General features: G+C 46.9%; 1 long non-coding RNA gene across 1 annotated transcript; it reads right to left on the minus strand.

The window, feature by feature from the left end:
* Positions 1-3274: 3274 nt before the first annotated feature.
* LOC124244279 (uncharacterized) lies at positions 3275-8379 on the minus strand. Its single transcript, XR_006889936.1, has 3 exons — positions 8081-8379; positions 6513-6663; positions 3275-3381 (listed from the first exon to the last, which is right to left on the minus strand). It is a non-coding gene; the product is annotated as an uncharacterized LOC124244279 (long non-coding RNA).
* Positions 8380-8706: the final 327 nt, after the last annotated feature.

Consider the following 8706-nt stretch of genomic DNA (forward strand, 5'->3'; position numbering starts at 1 on the left):
AACGTTGGCAGGGGCCACCCAGACCCTGTCCAAGGGAGGGAGCTGAAATCCATTGACTTAGGTAACTTCCGATCCTCCTGGAAGAGGCATCTCTAATACTGTGATGGAAGCCATAGACATTACACGTGTGTGATCGACAGACTGCAAGGATTCAGCTCCCTTTGGCAAGAACATCCCGTCCTATCATGGTGCCACTTGAACATTTAGTTTTCCTTGTTTTGATTCAGTGTTGACCAAATGACCTTCAGATTGCTTTCTCACGATTGCCTTCAGATTATCGCTTTCCATAAAAATTTGCCAACAGAAAGCAGAAAGAATGACGACACTGACTTAGAATATCCCTGAGAGTGATTTCTCCCTAAAAATGTTAATGGTAGGCTTTGATCTTATACATATATGCTGTGCTCCTGATCTGTGCCCCGGGAGAGTTGGGCCAGTTCTCTCTGTGCTGACAAAGGCAGAGTCTCAAGCCTTCAAGCTGAAGACCAGACCCTGGGCAGTGGGAAGATACCAAGCCAATGCACGAGAAGGAACTCCTCCAGGAAAAGCTGCTAGCACTTCACCTTGGCGCTTACCTTAATACAGCTGCATCCTGAAAGTGTTATTTATTTTTTAACCATTTTTAACTGTACAGTTCAGTGGCATTACATATGTTTGCGTTGCACAACCATCACCACTATACATCTCCAGAATTTTTTCATCATCCCAAATTGAACTTCTGTACTCCTTAAACAATATTCCCCATTCTCCCCTCCCTACAGCTTCTGGTAACTACTATTCTGCTTTCTGTCTCTATGAATTTGGTGACTCTAGGTACCCCATTTAAGTGGAATCGTGCAATATTTGTCTTTTTGTGTCTGATATATTTCACTTAGCATAACGTCTTCAGGGTTTCATCCATGTTGTAGCTCATATCACTGTTTCCTTCCTTTTTAAGGCTGAATAATATCCCATTGTATGTATATACCACATTTTGGAAATCCATTCATCTATTGATGGACATTTGGGTTGTTTCCACCTTTTGGCTCTTATAAATAACGCTGCTATGGATACGGATGGGAAATATCTGTCCAAGTCCCTGCTTTCAATTCTTTTGGCTATGAGAGGAAACATTTTGAATTTCTGGAGTAGTCATACCTTATCTTTCCATAGTGTTGTATAGTTTACAGGCATGTCAACATATTTGTCTGATCCTGTGAGGTAGATAGGTAGGAAGGTAGATAAGCCTATCACCTTCACTTTGCTGAAGGTAAACTGAGTCTCAATGAGGTAAAGTAGGGGAGCCTGGATTCAAATACTGGCTTTCTAACCGCAAGCCTAGGGCTCTTTTCATCACAGAGCAATCTCTATGAGGGCAGCAGCAATGTCTACCTTATTAACCTCAGGTTCTAGCACAGGGTTGCTCATAGCAGATGCTCAGTAAACATTTGTTGAATGACTACTGCCACCGCCCCGCCCCCCGCTGTGCCCCAGTAACCCAGCATGAGTTCGTGAATACTCAATGGAACCCATTTGTTAATGGTCCCTAGCTGAGGGCCTGAGGGGTCTTGGTGACCACTGTGAGGTTCCTGAGGGAGACCAAGTAGTTTCTGACTGACTGATGGAGGCCCACTGGAGTAGAGGCCATGACTGCACCTCTACTTCAACCCCAGTGCGCTCCACACTCCCGATTTCTGTGGCAAATGCATATGTGACTATGCTGAGGAGAAAAATGCTCCTGGACCTACTGATTTGCGCCAGATGAAAATCTGAACTCATTGAGGAAGGAGAGCTTTAACAAGCTTTCTCTCGCCCTGTACTTACTCCAAAGAGAACCACGTCCTACTTTGGTCATCTGGCTAGTCTTGAATCATGGCCCAAAAGAGAAGATAAAATCTCAGGAGTTTAATTAGTATCGTCATCATCTGATTTGGAAGAAAATGCAATGAATATTTGTTATGACAAAGTACGAAGGAAAGGATCATTGAAAATAGGAGAGATGCCGGATCTTCAGACAAATCTGGAGGCTTCTCCCTCATTCCCAGACTCATTCATCACCAAAACTACACAGCTCCTGGAAGTCACTCACTTTTATAAGTTTGTTGTTGAAAACGAACATGAGAAAAACTATTTCTGCAACAAAAGACATGCAACACATGATGGACTCAACTCTGCCAGATTGTGGGCTCATAAACAGTTGGTTTGCAGGAGTGTATTGGGAATAACCACAACCACATATATCTTGGGAAGAATTCTACCTATCGGTTATGTATCTTTCTTACTTTCGTAATGGTTTCAGAAGCAGAGAGACGTACCCAGACCAGGTTGAGCTTTGAGCGTAGAGCCTGTTATTTCTCAGCTCTCGAAGAGGTCCACGAGCTGTGTCAAAGTCCTGGTTTCAGAGGAGTCATCACAGAACTTTAGTTAAGTGATCTGGTGCAGATAGTGACTTACCCAAGGTGGCACACACGCAGCTAGTTGGGTTTCCTTAGTACTTTTTTTTTCTATTTTAGAGTTTTTACTTTAGAGGCAGAAAGGGATGGTGACAGATTGAAACCGAAAGTCAAGTGAATTACATGTGTTTCTAAGAAGGTATTGAGGTGAGGGGACGTAGATGGATGAGTGCTAGTGCATTCGGACGTGGACAGGCCTCCCCGCTGGACACCCCTCTTCCCCAACCCGCTCCCCCTAACGTGTCCTGGAAAGTTCACAGGTACGTTGCTGAATTAAACATTCCAGGAAACATTGGCATAGACAATTTGTAATTCATTGCATAATTACTGGAATGCGTTGGATAGTTACCAACTCTCCATGCCACTCTTCTCAATGGAGACCTGGCCTGAGTATTTGCCAAGTCTGAACTTTCAGAGATGAACCCAAATCAATAGCAAGCTGAGTAATGGAGAGTTACTGTCAGAGAGTATTCCAGTTAAAGAATTAATGCCACTGTCCACATGTATTGATATTAGAGTACCACATGTATATTTAAAGTCTCATACCAAAGTGTAACGTGTGCATTCTGCATTTGTAATATTCTATGCCTATCATTTAAAGTTACTCCCAAAGTAAGTCATTTGGCTTTCTAACAAGGACATTCTTTTATTTTACAGCATGTAATATATTTGTAACGACCTGTCATTTTTCTGAATTCAGTTCACCACCCTTGCAGGACGGAGAAGGACTGCCATAAATGCGAGAAGGGGTGCCAAGGGCAGCCTGTCCCTCTGTGGTCTCATGTGAAGGAGAGGGGGGTGGAAGGAGAAAGGGGAGAATGGCCTAAACAGCTTCGGACCATCCATGCTGGTCTCCATCACTGCTGAGCCCCTGCCAGACATCTCTGGATGGCCATGGTCAAACGTAGGGTTAGAAATCGTGATTTTGGAGTGATTCCAGGGTCACTTTCTGGTAGAAAGAGAAAGGAAAGCAACATTTAGTGAGCAAGTACTAGGTGCCAAGCATTATCCATTCATTTCATTTAATCCCACAATAACTCTAGAAGCTGGCTTTACTTTTCCCATCCTATTTTTAGGAAAACTGAGATTCAGGAGAATAAAAAACTTGGCCAAAATCACACAGTAAGTAAATGGAAGAGCTGAAATTTGACATCTTGGCCACTGCTGCCTCAACTTAATGGAAGGAAACTGTGGGTTACGGTCAATTACTTTTGTTTTGGAGGGAGGCAACCAGGAGCAGCTGGCCTCAGAAATCTCATTTCCCAGACAAGGAACCAGAGGATGGAAATAATCTCATGCTGGTAATCCTGAAGGGTGTAGGGATGGAGGAAAGGAGGCCAGCAACACCATGCGCTCAAGGTAGTTTTTGTGGCATCCATGGGAGTTATCAAGGCCCCGGATGTTGAGCCACCTGGCAGTGGATGGCTGGAGCAGAGGTAGGTTTTGTGTTTTCTTTGTACGTGGCAGGCGCTTAGAGGAGAGCGTTCAAATAAATATTGCTCACTCAACATGTCTTTATTGAACTCCTCCTACATATTAGGCACTGACGTAGGAGTGAGCCCAACACAGTCCCTGCCCCAAATGAGCTTATATTCTAATGGAGAGACCACGAATAAATAACAAGTAAAACATGGTTTAAGAGCTGGTGGTAAGCTGAATGGGGAAAAGTCAAGGGGAAGAAGAGAATGAGAGGGCCGATATGTATGTGTGTTTTATGTAGGGTGGTCAGGGACGGCTTCACTGATGAAGTGACACTGAGCAGGATCTGGAGGAACCGAAGGAGCAAGCCCTGTGACTCTCTGGGAGAATTCCATCTCGGCCAGAGGAGCAGTGAGCACAAAGGTCCTGAGGCAGGAGTGTATGTGGTGAGTTTGACAAACAGCAAGGGGCCAGCATGGCTGAGCAGAGTGAGAGGGAGAGGATAGAGAGAGAAGCAGCTAGGGGTAGAGGGTGTAGGACTTTTTAGGCCATTGCAAGAATGTTGGGTTGTATTCTGAGTGATCTGGGAAGTCATTAGAGGTTTTGAGCAGAGGAGTGACATGACTTGACTTTTACTTTAAAAGGGTCACTCTAGGGGCTGTAAGTGTAGCCTGTATGAGGGTAAGGGTGGGGGCAGGGAGACCGGCTAGGAGCCTGTTGCGGTCATCCTGGCGGGGATGGTGGTTTGGAGCAGGGAGATGGCAGTGCAGGTGGTGAGAGGTGGTCAGAGTCTGGCTATAGTTTGAAAACAGAGTCGATTGGATTTGTTGATGGATTGGAATGTGAGGTGTGAAAGGGATCAAGGAAGATGAAGGTTTTGGTCCTGGGCAAAGGATAGGAGGAGTTGATGTTAACTGAGAAGGCTGCTGGAGGAGCAGGTTTGGAGGTATGTATGTAAGTAGGGTTGGGAGGAGGGGCAGGAACGAGGAGCTCACTTTTGAAAATATTAAATCTGAGATGCCTGAGAGACATCCCAGTAGAGATCTCTCTGGAGTCTGGAGTGGTACAGACTGGAGATCGAATAGCAAATAGATGGTGTTTACTGCCATGAGACTGGAGGAGAGCAACTGGGGGATAGTTTAGAGACAGAAGAGGTCCAAGAACTCAGCCCTGGGGCACTGTAATTTTTAGAGTTTGAAAAAATGGGAGGGAACCAGCTAGAGACTGAGAAGGATCAGTGTCCTGGGAGCCAAGTGAAGAAGGCTGCCAAGAGTTCTCACAAGATGAGAATGGAGAGTTGCCCATTGCATTTAGTGACCCAGAGGTCATTGGTGACCTCGACAAGAGTGGTAGAGTGGAGGGGCGGGGTCAAGCCTGATTGGTGCAGGTTCAAGAGAGAAGAGAAGAGAGGCAGTGCAGGTGCCAGTGTAGACAGCTCTTTTGAGGAATCCTCCTGCAAAAGGGAGCACAGAAATGGGACAAGAGCTGAAATGTAAGGGCAAGAAAGGATTTCTTTAGAAGAGAGAAGTTGCTGCGGGTTTGTACACTGATGGGAGCAGGAGGGAAGAAGTTGTGGAGGGGCAACCTTGAGCAGGGGAGCCAGGAGATGTGGCACACAGGCAGAGGGGTGGCCTCCTTCAGACGTTGATCTGGGAGGTCCACCTGCAGAAACAGGAGGGGGCAGAGCTTCGCGGTGCAGGCAGGCTGGTGGGTAGAAGTGGGAGGAGCAGGAACAGGAGGCAAGGCCAGCAGCTGAGAGCAGAACGCAAGCAGAGGTGCCGAAGGTCCGAGGAGAGAGGAAAAGGTGCAAAGTTGTTGCTCTGACACTAAAGGACTGAAGGAACCGGGGAAATACAGTCAGATTTCTGGGGAGCACCAAAAGCGTATTTGAAGTAAGCGACTGAATATAAAGTGAATGAAATTCATAAAAATGAACTAAAATGTAAAATCCAAATGTATTTTTTTAACGTGCAGCAAATTCAATATAAAGTGATTTAAATTCTTTAACCCTGTAATTCCTCTTTTCTGAAAACTGCAAGGCTTCCCTTTAGATCCAGCATCAAATCCAAACCCCACCACGCAGTTTTTCCCTGTGCCCCTCTCTCCACCCGCCAAGCTTAGTGTCTACCACTCCTCAGCTCAGAGCCTGCCTTCTCCTGCCCGGTCTTCTCCCTGTTCCTCCAGTGCCTCACGTCCGTAAGTTTTTGTTCATGAGGTTCCCTCTGCCTTTCCTTTACTGAAGCAATACATCATCCCAGAGGTCTCTGACTGCCCCAGCCTTCCTTTCTCTGCATTTTCCTTAAGCTGGAGGCTGTAGCATACACCGATTGTTCGCCGATTATTTTACCTGGGAGAGCATTGCCTGTTTCCGACATCGATTGGATGTGCTTAAGGTCAAGACAACTCGCCTTCCAGCACTGGGCATCTAGAAATGTTTGATAATATGATCGAGGGGCGAAAAAGAAGGCAAGGCTGGTGGCTGAGCCCCAGGCAGGACCCCTGACTTCCTTCAAATGGACCTGGTGATATTCAGTTCCAGAACCCTACAACACACCTTTGCAAATTTGTTCAGCAACTACGAAACAGGGCCCCCAGGTCAGAAGGGCGGCTAATTCTCTCCAGCCTCCCCCTGCACAGCTCCTCAGACGCCCATGGACTTACGTGGAGCTGGAAGAGCTGCAGGGGAGGCAGCGGGTTTGTGTTTCCTCTGCGACAGTCATCGGTGCACCAGAGGAGCTTCAGCTTCCCACGGCTGGCAGAGGGGTGAACTGCACTGAGGCCTCTCTACCCCCTAGGTGGCATCCAACTGAGCCTGTGCAGTTATTAGAGGGATAATGGGATTCATTTCAGCAAGGACTGCCTGGCTGGGGCCGAGCTTATTTTAATTTTCAATGTTAATAAACTTGTGGCTATTGCTTTTTTCACACCGATGTGCCTCACACCTCATTTCGCCCACCCATTAGGCAATTACCAGCAGCGCCTCTGTTCCCAGCGCCTCTTAAACACGGAGCAATTATGCTTATTTGGTGAATGATGATGAAACCTGGAGGAGGCAAATGCACTGGTGTAGAACTTTCTTCCCAACTTCATCAGGTGTGCACTGAGCACCTCCTTCTAGTGAAAAACAGGGCTGTGGTTACAACCTTCACCATCGCAGAGGCGCAGGGACTGTCCCCTCCTGGGTCCCTGACACGGACCCACCTGAGCCAGCTCCAGCTGACCCAGGCCTCAGATCCCCAGTGCTGGGCTGTGAAGACAGCCCACCTGGATTGGGAAATGAGTAGCTAATGCTTTTCTTTTATCTTGAAATGGGAAGTTTTCAATAGGTCTTAAGTGTGTATTAATGCATCGAGACTAGTGGCCTCTTTATTGACAAAGTTGTGTAAATCCTCTCTTTTGTGCTTCTTGTGGGTCTGAGTGGATCCTTCATTTACCAGTTACTGCATGATCTTCACAGCAGCCTAAGCAACCCTTGTTTGCCCCCTTCCCGATCCTTCGACTGAAACAGAAGCAAGGCAATTGCCAGCCTGACTTCTGACTCCATTTGCAAAATCTTCCTGGGTTTGGAGAATGGTTTCAAATGAGGGGACAGTGGGGCAGTGTATAGACTGGAACAGAGAGACAGGACATAGGTCTGCGGCCAGACAGCAGGGCCCTCGCCCTTGGCCAGCAACGCTGCTCCCCCACTGCTCTGTAGCGGCATCGCTCCACACAACCTCTTCCTCTGCCCAACTAGGCTACAGCCCAGTGCCAGCCTGCTTCCCTCCAATGTCCCCAAGCTCCTGCTTCCTAATTGACAAGTTCCCGTCATCTTCAATGAGAAACAGCCAGTGCACAAAACTCCTTCAGAACAGGGCTACCTGTTAGTGGTGGCGACATCATTTTAGCGGGTTGCAACTTGTTACCTTTTTAAAGAAATGAAAAAGATGAGAATAGAGTAGAAAATAGAGTGTGTCGCACCTGGTGATGGTAAGGACTGTTTCCCTAAGGTTTGGTTTTGCTTTGTTCATTCAAAAAATAGTTATTGAATAGCTGTTCTGTAGCGGACAGAGTTCTAGGAGCTGGTTGCAGTTACATGTCTACATCTGTGCCCACTGCAGGTATATGGATGTAAACCGTATCTCTCACCACAGATTGGTATAGAAAGATCTGGAGACTCCCTGATGTAGTTCCCAGCATGTCCCAGGACACAAACATCCACAGCCTCCTTCTGGCTCCAAGGTCCTTACCTGCCAACCTGAGCCTCGGTTCCAGAATGTAGTGCTCTTGGTTGCCCAGGGCTTGCCAGGCAGGATTCAGAGTGTACTTTTTAACTTTAGTTTCTGCACTGATTCCTGGAGGGAGAAGCTGGGGTCAGGCAGTTGGAAGCACATGGCTCAGAGGAAGGTCGTCAATGATTTCGGTGGCAAAGACCCAGGTAGCACATGAGCCCAACGATGCTGGACTTGAACCCTTGCGGTCAGAAGAATCTCTGTTTGGGTGAGACGTTTTTGCGCAAGTGCTCAAGTCAATGAGATCCGTGTTGGGGTGGACTGGCCAGAATATCTAAAAGCAACACAAGTGAAGACTATTTTTAGCTTCAGATTGTCTCTGTGGCATTTGCTACAATCACAAATGGAAAAGCCATTAATTTAAAGAAGCTTGTATTTTTCTGACTGCAAAAATTCTGGATTGGTGGGTGATGGCGTATGAGTGTGCGTGTCTGTGTGACAGAGAGTGAGAGAAACGTGGCAAGAGAGCTTCTCCACGCTGCTTGGCTGCATTTTTAGCAAAATGTCCCAGATTTCCTTTGAGATCTTTGCCACTTCAAGGGCTGGCCTCGCCCTAGGGACCGAGTCTGTAGTGACAGCTGGAG

The sequence above is a fragment of the Equus quagga genome, chromosome 8 (genome assembly GCF_021613505.1).
Source record: "Equus quagga isolate Etosha38 chromosome 8, UCLA_HA_Equagga_1.0, whole genome shotgun sequence".
In the NCBI taxonomy this organism is placed as follows: Eukaryota; Metazoa; Chordata; class Mammalia; order Perissodactyla; family Equidae; genus Equus; species Equus quagga.